We start from the raw sequence: 13,576 nt of genomic DNA on the forward strand, positions 1-13,576 counted from the left end.
TTCTTAAAATTCCTTGTGTGTTCCCCAACAAAACCTTGTAGGTATTTATTTGGAGAACCTAAGCCATTCCCAGAGCAGAAGAGAAAAACTACCTCTCTGTAGGAGAACCAAATGTGAAAGATGCTTCACATTTGGTTCCAAACTGCTCCAGTTCATACTAATGGTCATGACTTGCAGTGCATATAGAACCACATCATCTACCTCAAGGAAAAATTAGGCTCTCAGTATACCAAACCGGACAAAATCATGTCCATAAACTGCAAAATTGATCAGGTACAAGGGAAAGCTCAGACTGAGTTTACATCACACTGAGAACATATTCACCTCTGTTTAAATAATGTTGTGCTATTACATGTTTTTTTATGTTTATTAAATAACTCTCAGTCTATTAATTATTGTCCAGTGTATATCGGCTCAATCAGCTGATATTTTGATAAAAGTTGAAAGAGTGGTTCAAGCACTGGCATTCTTCTAACAGCAAACTCTGCACGCATATGGAATAAATGAGTGACAACTTCTCTTCAAGTACAATAATTTATTAATAAAAATAAATGCACATCCAGGTAAATGATGTTTGACCTGAATTAACTATATATTTCAATCAACAAATCCTCTCTACTAGGCTAGTGAAACTTGACAAAACTACTAAGCACACCCAAAAGAACAAAAGGACATATAAAGATAGTTGGAAACCATCATCATAAGAATGATTCAGTGAATCTTGTGTTCAGTGCAGATCAAAGTTAGAGAATCAAAGTTTACATTAAGGAATCTGAAATGATGTTAAAATTTGTTTAACTAATTTAGAACAACATTTGGCTTGTTTTTAATCCATTCACAATGCAACTCCAAGTTAGATAAAACATTATTTGAGGAAATAACATTTTAAAGAATGATTTGCTAAATAAAGATCAATAACCTTTAGGACACTTGATATTTATTAATGTAATTGTTTCTTCTGGAAATAATTAAAACTAAAATTGGTAACTTAGAAGCTAGTGGGAGTAACTGCTCTGACAAGTTACCAGAAGTAACTTGTCAGAGCACATCCCCACCCTGTTGCCATTAGCTTGATGGGCTAATCTGAAGTTACACAAAACACCAGTAATCAACATTAATGTTCCCTATTAATGCTGTACTAACACTCTTAGTACTATCAGACGATGGCAGAGCGAAACGAAAACCGTAGTTATGTTCAACTAGGATTAGTAGTGAGTTTTTGGGGAGGCTAATAGCGGCTAATGTGATATTGGGATCTTATTTAGAGAGATTTTTATGCTATAGTTGGTGTAATGAGCGGACCAAAAAACACAAACATTAATGTCCCATCGGTGTATAAAACCCTTATGGAAATAAAGTTAGTCATAACTGTAAAACAGACCCAAAATACATCATCATAGCGTTGTTTCAAGCTCTCTAGAGGGTGCCTTAGCCTGTCTTAGCCTCAGTCAAACCTTTTAAAAACACATTAAATTTTTAAAATGATTTCTTCCCATACTAACTTTCACTGCTAATCTCTGCCAAACCTTTGCCTCTGTTATCCATTCAGGTTGACTTTGGGGCATCCAGTTGGAAGCAATTTGAGCTGGCGGCAAGGAAGTCAGTAGCTCGAGGTGAAAGTGCTTGTTTGGGGACAAGGCCTGGGTGAGCTTTTACATGGGTCTCCAGTGGACGGTGCTCGTTTTATGGAGGTCGGACAGTAGGTATCTCTGCACGGCCAGTGCAGGGGGTCTTGCACCTGGGTCTGTAATGAATTGTAAAGGAAAAACCCAAATGTTAGCCGGACACAGAGCTGATGCTTAAAAAGAGGTTTATTAACAAAAAATCCAGGAGGCAAAAAGAGCTGGCTTTCAGGCAAGCAATAGAACAAACTCCAAAAACAGGCGAACAGAAAACTGAACGGGCAAAACTGACAGGCAGGCTAAACTAGAACAGACAAGGGTGAAGTGCTCTTACCGAGTAGATTGCACGTGAAGATAACACAAGACATCCTGGCAACAAACAGAAAACTAAAGCGGGCTTAAATAGGCGAACGGAACAGGAGAGCAGGGCGGGACTAATTAACCAAAACAGGTGGAGATTATAAAAGGAGCACATAGACTAAGAGACAATAAACCTAAGGTGGAAAACAAGACAAAGACTAAACAGACACGAGCTGAAATAAAAACTAATAACAAAGACTAAAACAGGCTAAGCATAAATCTAATACAAAACAAGAAAACAGAAATAAATCCTAAGACAGAAAAGTGGCTAAACTGAAAGAATAACCTGAACCACAACAGAACGTTACAGGGTCAGCTTTCTCCTGCACAGCTTTGAATGATTACTGATGCTTTGATTTTGATTCACAGAAAGCAGACAGTACTAAGCTTGGTCCAGCCTGCAAACATACCTGTGGGTCACCTAACTCCATTCAGACCCACGATTGCTTTGTCTCACCTGTGTAGACCTTCTCCTCACAAGGGCCCACAGAAAAGAGGAAGATGAGAGGGGGAGAACATGGCTTTATAGCAGTGGGCACCCTAAAGTGAGGGCAGCCCCTTGGGGAGGGAGTGACTCTGCAACAGTCTTACATGTCTTATGGGTTATTTTCTTTCCAGGCTGATTTCACAACAGTAATGAGAAAGCTCTTGCATAGATTATGCAAAGACAAGATAGTCATTGAAAGTATCCCTGACACTCCATACTCCAACAGCACTCTTAAAAACTAATATCAAGTGGACAACCCAGCTCCTATGATTCCCTTAGCACTTTAGCAATAGTAAAAGGTAGAGTCTACGATTTTTCCGGGAGTTTCCCCAAGTCCATTTTAGAATAGCTGAGCATGCACAAAACCATCTTACCTGCTCTTCCACTCCTCAGGAGGATCATGTGAAAAAAAAAATCTCCCAAATCCACACTGGTCTTATTTTTTTCTATTGAGGCCTTCCACTTCTCAAACTTGTACGTGGTTTGCTTCTTGCGAATCTCAGCCATGTTCAAAGTATACAGTGTAAGCAGTAGAGCTACAATGAATGGCTAACCACTAAGCTAACTGCTAAGCTAACTGGATACATAAACACTAGAAGGGCACATGCACAGCCAGCAAGCGGAACCTAACAAGGAGTGTGCACACATGTTAACATTATTTTATTTTTATTTTATTTATTTGTAAAAAGGACAATACTGTTGTGTAATCAGCCAACAGGAAAATAACATAAGAACAGAATCTAAGACTGATTGATTGGAGTCTAATTATTTCCTGGAGAAATAATTACATTAATAAAAATCTAGTGTCCTAGGGTATATTCATTTTTACTTAACAAATCATTCTTTAAAATGTTATTTCATCAAGTAATGTTTTGTCTAATTCAGGATTTGCATTGTGAATGAGTTGAATTGTAAAATGGTCAAGATAATTTAACCTTATTCCAGGTTCTTTAAGATGAACTTTGATTCTCCAGCTTGGATCTGCAGTGAACCATTTAATGATGGTTTTCAACTTCCTTATTTTGTCTTTTTTGTTTCTTTTGATTGTACATAGTTCCTTAGCTTCTTACCTTAATTTTGCTTAGTAATTTAGTTAAGTTTCACCAGCCTAGTAGAGAGGATTTAAATATAGTGTTAATTCAGGAAAACAAGATTCTATAATGGTGTTCTCTGGATGTTCATTTGTTCCTGTTAATAAATTGTTGAACGTGAAGAGAAGTCACTCCTTTATTCCATATGTGTGCAGAGTTTGCTGTTAAAAGAATGCCAGTGCTCAAATCACCCTTTCAACTATTGTCCAAATATCAGCTGTTTGGGCTGATATTCACCAAACAATTCCTAACAGACCAAGAGTTATTTATTAAACATTAAATAACTTAAAACAGTGCGTAATGCACAATTATTTATTAACTTGGAATAAATGTGTGAGGTTATAGCCTACAGCTAATTTTCATCTCTAATCCCTTGGCAGAGATGAAAATGATGTGCATCAGAATGATTGACATCTGGAACAACCAATAGATAAGGTGATAACTACAGAGCTTGAGGGACAAAGGGGGATGAGAGCATGACCAAAAGTCTGACAAATCCTTGCCCTTCGGTAGAAATTGTAGTGATTGCTTAGAGTTTTTATAGGCCTGCAGCTCCCACAGAGATCGATTTTTTTTTTTCTGAAGACATAGTGTATTGACTACTTTCACAATGGAAGGACCATTTTACCCAGTATAACAAAAAACGTTTCTGAACAGGATTACTAACTATAGCTTTAAGATGAACGCATTAAACAATAATTTAACTGCTGCGGTACATCTACTTTGGGATTATATGTTCACCAGGTTACTGGAGTAGCTTCAGATTCTGTATCAGGATAGATCAACAGAAATAATAGCATGTGCAGATAGAGAGCATTCCTAGTTTCCAGCTAACTGAAGATGAGCAAGACAAAGAAAGCTGGACCCACGGTGCACTTGTGGTCTTGGAACACAGTCCTGAACTGTAAACTCTCTCCTGAGGATGGATGGATGGATTATTTAGCCGCAGAAAGAGAGCGACAGAACATGGGACTTGAATATGGGGTGAGTTTAAGAAATTTAAAAAAACTGTTAGGATGCATCATACTGAAATAAAAGCTCTGTATCATTCAACATTCCATATAGAATATCCAAACATGATTTAAGAGGCAGATTATTCTGTTGTGTTTTTAATGTAACTACAGCTTTAAGGTGGTGATGGTGGGGGAGTTGTTGCAGGTGCAAATCAAAGCCTGTAATAAAGATTAGGCAGGTAAGATGCATTTTAAGGTACCAATGGTAGGAGCAAGAAATATTGGAAAGAACTACTCTTTCCCTAGCTTAGCATCTCCAGTGTAGAGAGAGCTGCAATATAATCTCAGGGAAAAAGAAGAGTTTTTCCACCCCTCACCATTCGGCTTCTCACTATACCAAACACCATTTTGACTGTTTGACAGGAAACAGTTTTGAGCTGAGAAGGCGCTTGACCCTGAGAGCACATTTTCATTATTTAGAGGTGTTTGTGCAGCATTGTCAACTTTTATGAGAAAAGAATGGGGAAGAAAAAAAGACAGAGTATGTGTTATGGTCAGAGATTTTTTTCGTTGTGCTTTTATGGTAATCAAATGTAAAGACATATGTTCTGCACTGGTATGAGTTGAATTTAGTACGAGCTCTTCAGATGGCAGATCTCTCCACTAATATAACTGTTGCAAAACTGCCTTTAAGCTCATTTTAAAAATCCATGTGTGCTAGTATTAAATCTTATTCTGATGTAATTAATTACACAAGGTTTCACTTTCCAGAAGACATTCTAACTAGTGCTGTCAAACGATAAAAAATGTTAATTGCGATTAATCGCATAATTTCAATAGTTAACTCGGGATTAATCACAAATTAATCGCATATTTTATCTTTTTATTTCTGAAAATGTAAAAGCCTATTTGGGCATTCTAATATGCAATTTTGCAAAAAATGACACTTGTAAAAAACATTCTTGTACAAAAAAATATTTTTATTTTTCAAGCACTTCGAATGATAACATCCTGGTGCCATAAAATGTTAAACTCTGGCCAATAATGGCTAAATCACTAATCATAACCGCAATTTGTGTAAACAAATGTGTTAATAAATAAATATTTTTCATGCCGAAATATTTTTTTGCATCTTAAACAAAGATAGACATGGTATTAAGCATTTATATATAAATTAATTTTACATTTTAATAAAGTTACAAGCTTTAATGTTAATTTTTTCCCTCTCACACACACACCTATTCCTGAGCTTTCACTCCAACAATATATTTTTTTGTATATTTTTGCATGCTGTTTATATACTTGTCCATACAGTTTTTTTTTCGAAGCCTGGAAAAAGGGTTTCAAATTTCCAGGTCATTCGAGAGTCTTACACTTTGCTTGCAATGGGGGCAGGAGCTTAAACCCCTTGGAAGAGACTGTTTAGCACAGCTTCATGTTCTGACACTGTAACTCCAGGTACTTCATTTGGCAATGTGATTCAGTATGGTTTATGGGTTGGGTTTCTGCAATGTGCAAACTCATCTTCAGAACCAATCTCTGCTCAAAATGGTGATCTGCACCGCATAATCTACTTTAAGCAGTTATCACAGGTTATTGCAACCGTAAACTGCAGAAAATACGGGCAGAGTTGCTTTACTACTCTCCTCTCTCTTTACTACCGTCCGTCAGCTCCTATGTCATTCAAGAGGAGGATGTGCTCCACCGCGTTATGAGGCGGAGGGCAAGCAGTCTCTTAATAACTCTTGTTTATAGTCACTTGTTTTAGAGCCCAAATAAGCGACGTCACATTCAGAAACAAGCCCAAAAAACTGCAACCCGCGACTCATGAAATTTACAAGAGACTTTAGACAAAAGAAGCTCAAAGTCGCATAAAATAAGCGGATTTGGCAACAGTGAGCGCGGGTCTGTTATGCTACAGTCTCTAGCGTTCTTGGAACTACGGAAAGCGCCGAGGGTAAAAAAAAGTCCATAGGGCTGCTGGGAAAAACACATTAGGGAACGGTGTGTGTTTCGACCAGCGATTAACGCCGACAAAAAACATTGTCGGCGTTATGGTCTAACAAAGTTAACTGACAGCCCTACTTCTTACCAACTATAGATACAGCCCATAGATTCAATGCAATGGTTCTGATCAAATTATACACATATATGGTCTTAAACTGCCAATCGGCAACTGGTAGCAAGACTTGGAACTGATGTTCACAGATGCTATCCATCCATTCTTATCAAGCTTGTATAACTTTGTAGAGAAAATGGTTCTCTACAGGTACAAATCTATTAGATACATATTTCGAAACAGACTAATCTTGCAGCTGTAAGCTTAGTAAAAGCTGACTAAAAAGATCGATCTAGCAGGGCAGAATACAAACACAATTAAAGCTTTTCAGATTTTTAGCTAATAAATGACATTCCTTCCAATATTAATGTAAATATAGTTATAGTAATGTTAACATTTTGTCGATTGAAATAGAACTTAGCTTAAGTTAGAAGCTTTTCTTCCATTTGCCAAAACACTCATTTCGCTATTAGTACTTTTCAGAAACACAAAATTCTGACCTGCAAAAAAACAACAATTGACACAATAACACTAAAGAAATATATTCCTTAGCCTAAAATTGTCATGATTTTGAGATTTTATTTAGATTATTTTGGAATGATAATTCCACTCAATGGTCCACTCCTCTCAGCCACCAGCCACAATCCAATCAGCTCAGTCACCGCCCAGCCACCACTCAGCACCCTAATCAGCTCCACCTGCAGCAACTAATTAGTGTCACTCTGACAACTTATACCGGCCTCATCCAACCAATCCCTGCCAGAACTTCTTGTCTTGTCCCGTAGTCTGCATGCAGTGTCTTTTTGGCTACGTTCACACTGCAGCCTGAGGTGACCCAATTGCGATTTTTTTTTGCCCATATGCAACCTGGATCTGAACGACACAGATCAGATTTTTTTCAAATGCGACCCAGTCCACTTGGATATGTGGTCCTAATTCCGATACGTATCTGATCTTTTCAAATGCGACCTGTGTCTGTATGGCCAGGTCATATTTATACGACCTGTACGTCATTGATACTTGATAAACGTCACTAATCTGAGACCTGCTATGCAGAAGCGGGAAGAAAAACAGCACCCATGGCAGATAACAATGAGGAGAGCAGTCAATGGGGAGAAAGCTCTGGTTAGAACAGAAATTAATGATCGCAAAATGGGCGTCAGCATTATAATCCATGTTTACTTCTGCAAACACTAAGCACGTTTGCTACGTGTGACATCATCACGTCCTCAACTGCGAATGCGGGACACTTATGTTGTATGAATTCAGTTCACACAGGAGATCACATACAAGTCACATATATTTGGAAATGTGAATGACCACGCAAAAAAATCACATTTCACAAAAAAATTGTAATTGAGCATTAAGGCCTGCAGTGTGAACATAGCCTTTGTCACTGCCTGTTTATTTCTTGGACCTGCCCTCTGTGGTTTGTTTAACTAGTGCTTGTGTGTACCGCCTGGTAAAGGTATCTTGTGGATTCTTCGTGCCTCAATCTACCTCACTGGGAAGTCATATAATTTCAAAGTAATGGATTGATTTCTCAGAAATCAGTCCATTACAAAGATACACATTTGAACTTTGCTGGTCTTACTTTTAAACAATTCAGTACAATGTCAAAAAAAAATTTAAAACGGTATTTCAGCTGAAATGCTTTGTTCCGGTTTTTCCACTGTCACATCATGTTTTGCTGAATCTTGCCCATAACCCAAAGGCTTTACCCCCCAGCTTTTCGTGTTCAATAAATTTGTTAACCGTTCTAACTGTATTATTTCATGCACTAGTCAAAACCTTAAACAACATGACATAAATAATATTCTTGATGCACAAATAACCTACAATGGTTATTTAAAAGTGGCTGTAGAAAAAGCAGGTTTAATCAAAGAATTCAATGTGGATGAGGTGTTCCGTAGAAAAACAATAATGAGTTGTTACTTTGAGTTCTGCATATATAAGTTAAATACTAATTACAGTTCTAAATATATTTTATGAATGTTTTAATTTTGATTTATTCAGATCATCATATGTTCTGTAATGAAACCTACCTGGACATGTTTATACACTGAACAGTGCTTCCTTCTAATTTCCATTTTAATCGCTCAGTGTAAGTCAAACAGCTATTTAATTTCCACCCTGTTTAACAAACAACACAAGAATGTTTATGTACCATATAATTGAGTAACTATCACAGAAATAAATAGTTTTATCCCCAAACCGGCATAACTTAAGCAAGCTGGACTCACAGAACTCCTTTGCACATGCCCCTGATTTTCACGTTTTCTAGCCTTGTGAATTAATCTTTAATAGTGGAAGTGTTAGGCAATGTGAGCAATATGTTACTTGGTCCCCTACCTCCAGGGTGGTTGGCAACTATGAGAGCTCAGTGTGGCTTGAGTTGTAGCCTATTTACATAAGGGGTACTGATTAAGGGGGAAAAAAATCACTGCAACAAATGTTGAATTATCTTTATAAATGTAATTGTGAGGTGTAAATTAGAGCTTGGAAGAAAAATAAAGTTTACAAACATATGAGTAAAACCATCACACATTTTTCATGTTCTTGAACAAGAAAACATGTTTAACTTTCAAAAAAAAAAAAAAACATTCACTCTAAATTGAGTTTAGGGTGTTACTGAAATGTTTGCCAATTAGCCCTGCAGGACTGGAGCTGGCTCAATGTATCAACTAGGGCATTTTTTACCCCCGAGGTCAGCATTGTATACTTGACTCTACTCATCGAGGCTGATTAAATCTGAATTTCATACACAAAATCACAGAGGAATTTTCAAACTAGACGTTGCTCAGTTCTGAATGTAATGATGGAGTCAAAATATTTCTCCAAATTGTAGACATAAAATATTTGAGAAACAGAACAAAACTGAAATATGTATGATGTAGAATTAAACATGAACAGCATCATAATGTACAGGACGAACGTAAAACAACTTTACAAGTTAAATTATTGTTAAATCAAATATCAAAAATTATATGTGGTAACTTTTATTTCTCTTTTTCTGGGACCAATGGAAACGATCTCAATCATTTTGCAGCCAGGTTTTTTGACTTTCTTTGGCATTCTTTGGGTCTTCTTCTCCTCCTTAAACCCTAGATTTGTAGAGTGGATAACTAATAGCTATACCCAGACCCAAACAAACTAAACAGGGGGAGGGGGAGGGGGGATTCCATGACCATTCCTACAATGCTGAGGTTTTTTTTTTTTATTTCAATGCCCCAAGTCCCAAAATCTAGAAAACAAACAAAACAACAATAGTGTAGTAAATGTTGCCTTAATGGGAGGGTTTCCACCCATTTAAGCTTCTTTTGAACAAATTGAGCTGAAAAAATAGTGGGGTTGTAAAAATCTGGGAAGCTTTTCACAACATTTGGTGGGTTTTTAGAAAGGATTCACACAGTATATCAAAGTAGTTGTCATTATATGGCAGGAAACTAAAAACTTCCACATTTTAATAAAGTGCCATCTCTTTGAACTCATTTTATTTGCTAATTTATTTTTGAAATATGTAGAATTTGTCAAACCTGACATCATCAATGAATAATAGTCTGGTTAATCAAGTGTCACAATGAAATAGTATTGGTCAATGTTGTAAACGCCCCAAGTGGGGTTGAGTTCTACTGATCAACTTAAAAATATTTCACAGTTGTGTGTGAAAGAGAAATCTATGCAGAGGGCATAGATTTCTATGCCCTCTGCATAGAAATCTATGCAGAGGGCATAAAAAAAAAATAAAATAAAAAGGTGTAAAAATACTTTAGCAAAGCACTGTGACCAGGTACACCGCTAAACTGAAGAAAACATATTTTAGCGCATTCAATTTACATTGGAATAGGAGGAATAATTTCTCTCAGCACTTTGCCAAATGTTTGTGTAAGCCTAAAATAAAAACAACTACAACAATTTGAAAAAGTAAACAACTAAATTGGGTAAAAACTTGGGTGTTTTGTTATATGTTGCTTAACCTGAAATTTGAGTAGGTTAATCTTAATGTACTACAAATTAAAACTTAACATACAAGAAAAATATTCTCCTGTGACAAATGTTTCTGTTCTCAGTTAAAGGTGTAGTTCAAATATGTGCTCATATTTCTTAGCAGCTGTGTTTAGACACCCAGCTTTGATCATCTTTTAGTGACTGACAAAACATGGAGAGGATGTAGTTTAAATGATTAGAAAAATTACAAATAAACAGATTAAAACAATAACATTATAAGATACTGCATTTACAATCTATTTCTTTGCATTAATTATCTCAGTCATTTTGGAATAAGAAATCCTGCTGGGCCATTTTACATTTACAACGACAATATTCAGTTGGTCAGTGTCAGGAATGGCTCTTGTAGTGGACCCAAGTGCAAACAGGCAGGCGGAGGAAGGATGGGGAGTTGAAAAGTTTTATTGAACAAAAGAAAAATGCACATTGAGACAGAAATAATCTCAAAGAAGTTTATAAAGTGAAGATTCAGAAAGATCTCACTGTCACTGTTGTAATCTCTTTGTTTGAAAACTTTGCAACGTGCTTTATTGAGCAGTTAGAATTAATTAAGAGTAGGGTTTCTCAAAATAGAAAAATTATTAAAAAGTCATTAAAGATTCAAATAATCTACAGACCTATTTAGGACACACCTAAAAACCAATACTGATTGTCATGGCTGTTTAGGGACAGTTCAATTAAACAGATTTGTGTTTGTAGCTGAAATAACTTTTGATCAGAATTATTTCTAAAAGTCAATGCCAGTGAATACAGTTTGCTATTCAAGTTACCAATAGAACAACTATATAGTGTATGTAAACAGAATTACCTCTGGCAGGATAAAGCTTGATTCTAGAAGAATTAAGTGAAGTGGAAAATTGTCCTGTGGCTGAAAAATCAAAATTTAAATTCTCAGTCCTTTGGGCTAAAGAGGAACCATCTGGCTGGGTATCAACAAATAGTTCAAAACCCACCATCTGTGATAGTTTCGGGGTGCATCAGTAAACATGAAATCAGCAAGTTTCACATTTCAGAAGATATAATAAATGTTGTAAGAAATAAGTTATTGTACCCTTTTTACAGCAGCTTATCGGCCATTTTGTCTTGCTTGTTTCAGAACATAATCCAAACACAATATGGTATGTTGCCTTAATGGGTCATTGATGTTTTAGGTGTTGGTAAGCTGCAGTTGAGATGATGTAAATAAGTCAGTGTTTGCTTAGAGATACTACTACTATGTTTTAAAAGAATGTGCATTACTCTTAACATTTCCTCTCAACTTGATTATGAAATATAGAAACAGGCAGGCAGGCAGGCACGCTTGCCCATCTCTTTGGTTTTGTTAAGATTAAGGTAGAAGCAGCTCCCAACACTTCAGGCCCCTTTTACTCCTGCTCCTGTCCATTCCTGATACATTCCAGCATAGCCACATCATCTGTGTCCCTTCATATGTGACAGAATCCTGAGGTTTCTTTAGAATCTGCTGTGTAAACAATTTTATTGTTTGTTGTTTTATCTTTATTGTTCTGCTTGTTCTGTACTAATAAAGTGTCTCTGAGTGTTCTGAATAGTGCTTTTTTTAAATAAAATGTATTATAATTATTATTAATGTGTGACCAGGAATTTAACTAAAACAGTCCCTTGTAGGGCCACATTGCTACACCTCACTTTACCAAAAATACCACAGTTGTTCTCCAACCTTACAAACTGAGGTTGCTTTGTCAGGTATTCTGTTACGCAGGATTTGAGTGGATAATCCACCCCCATCTCCTCCAACCCACCTCTTATATATATATATATATATATATATATTTATATATAATTTATATATATATATATATTTATATATATGTATATATATATATATATATATATATATATATATATATATATATATATATATATATATATATATATATATATAGGGGATCAGGGCTCCTTCGGATATACATAGGTCCTGCAAAAATACCTATTCTACTATGCACCTAGTTAGCCTGCTACAGAGGTCCAGTGCCTTAATATCTGCTGTCATTTCCAGGATTAAAAGACTAATGTCTCAGCAGGATCTGGAAAAACTAATCCATGTGTTTATTTTTAGTCAATTTGATTACTGCAACAGTGTTTTCACAGGTCTGCCTAAAAAGTGGATCAGACAGCTGCAGCTGATCCAGAACGCTGCTGCCCGCGTCCTCACTAAGACTAAGAAAGTAGAGAACATCACCCCAGTTCTAAAGTCCTTCCACTGGCTCCCTGTATCTCAGAGAATAGACTTTAAAATACTTATGTTAGTCTATAAATCCCTGAATGGCTTAACACCTAAATACATCACAGACTTGTTATCAGTGTATCAACCATCCAGACCAATCAGGTCTTCTGGCTCCAGCCTGCTCTGCAGAACCAGAACCAGAACCAAACACGGAGAAGCAGCATTTAGTTCCTATGCTCCACTTATCTGGAACAAACTTCCAGAAAACTGTAAAAGTGCTGAAAGCCTGGGTTCCTTTAAATCAAGATTAAAAACACATTTGTTTAGGATTGCCTTCGACTGTCCTACTTAAACTGTTTTAAGCATAATTAGTTAAACTTTGTAGTCCAACTGTTTTTAATATTTGCTTTTAGTTTCTATTCTCCCATGTTTTATTTTGTTTCTACATTTTATTGCAACTTGCTTTTATTCTGTTTTTTCCCCCTATATTTTGATCACTTGCAGTTTTGTCTTTGTACTGAAATGTGCTATATAAACAAATTTGCCTTGCCTTGCCTAATGACCACCGGCCTCATGAGGTAAATGACAGGTTCATCCATGACATTGCCCTATTATTCCATCATACCAGATATCCCAGAGGATTTAATTACAGTGCCACCTTCTTTGATTTTCAAGATGAAATACCAAACAAAAAAATGGTTTAACCACTTCACCAACTGAAAAATCTGTTAATTCATGTGTTTCCATTTGAGTACATGTTTATTCGTGTTTGGCTCATACTTGTAATATTCAAGTGCATTAATTTAGTCTT

The sequence above is a fragment of the Fundulus heteroclitus genome, chromosome 1, assembly GCF_011125445.2.
Source record: "Fundulus heteroclitus isolate FHET01 chromosome 1, MU-UCD_Fhet_4.1, whole genome shotgun sequence".
NCBI classification, from domain to species: Eukaryota; Metazoa; Chordata; class Actinopteri; order Cyprinodontiformes; family Fundulidae; genus Fundulus; species Fundulus heteroclitus.